General features: G+C 41.0%; 1 long non-coding RNA gene across 1 annotated transcript; it reads right to left on the reverse strand.

The window, feature by feature from the left end:
- Positions 1 to 621: 621 nt before the first annotated feature.
- Positions 622 to 842, reverse strand: LOC118517065. The gene is made up of 2 exons (XR_004908252.1): positions 789 to 842; positions 622 to 716 (listed from the first exon to the last, which is right to left on the reverse strand). It is a non-coding gene; the product is annotated as an uncharacterized LOC118517065 (long non-coding RNA).
- Positions 843 to 1,090: the final 248 nt, after the last annotated feature.

The raw sequence follows: 1,090 nt of genomic DNA on the forward strand, positions 1-1,090 counted from the left end.
CTTCAAATCCTTTGCCATATAATCATACGCTCTTTTGCCAAAATATCTCAGTGTTAGAGCTCTGCTAACTTCTTCTTTCGTCCATCTGACTTTTTTTTTCTTCCATAATCAAATCTATTTGATTGGAAGAAAATGTAGATTTTACAATAATTTTAAATTTTCCTATGAATTCATTTGGTCGTATGAAAGATTTGTTAATGGAATTAAGTTCCTTTTCCAACTTCTGAATTTTTTGCTTTAATTTGCAATTTTGAGAAAAAAACATGACTTAAAGTTACAGTTAACGCACGGAGTCCGGGAGAAGTGTTTTTAAAAAAAACTTAACTTTATTACCATCGACCGGCGGAGTTAGATACCGTTCGGATTAGCGTCTGAGTATCAACTCAGACAGTTCCCAACCCAACTGACATTTTACAGCAGGCTAATAGCGGTTTTCGAGTTCTTTTACCTAAATCTCGATACTAAATCTTGCCTTAGAGAGCAGCAGATTTAGCTAATTATAACAGTTCGAACGCGTGGTTTCACGTAGTTTTTTCACCCCTTTCCTTCGGATCCAAGCTGTCATAGGCCAGAGGCGCTATGGCAGCGCAAATGAAAACAAAGCAAACAATAACACTCGGATTAGATTGTGATATGAATGAATGAATTTTTATTTATTTCACAAACCCGTTAATGTTTCTCACTCTCCGTTGTACTCCTCGTGTTCACCAATGTTCCTTTAGGGGAAAAAACAAGACGGTGAGTTGAGAAATGGTGCTTTTGGTCGTACATGAGATGCTGAACCATACCTCATCTCTCGCCGAAAACATGTTTCGGGAAGCGGCAAACACGAATCGATCGTCACAAAGGGAAACTCCAGGCTACCGCAGCTCACCTACACGCAAATACACGAACAATCATAACACCATCTGCATTGAAACACCGGGTCATGCGCTTCGGCTTATCCGTGCGCGTGCGACATCCTCCCCCCATCACATTCAGAACACGACTGCCGCTCAGCGTGCTCAGGGCAGAGCCAATAAGGAAAGAGAGAAGCAAAAATTTGTAGGGGTTTTCAGGCGGTTTTAAAATGCGCGCTGCATGCCAGTAC

The sequence above is a fragment of the Anopheles stephensi genome, unplaced genomic scaffold (genome assembly GCF_013141755.1).
Source record: "Anopheles stephensi strain Indian unplaced genomic scaffold, UCI_ANSTEP_V1.0 ucontig448, whole genome shotgun sequence".
Taxonomy (NCBI): Eukaryota; Metazoa; Arthropoda; class Insecta; order Diptera; family Culicidae; genus Anopheles; species Anopheles stephensi.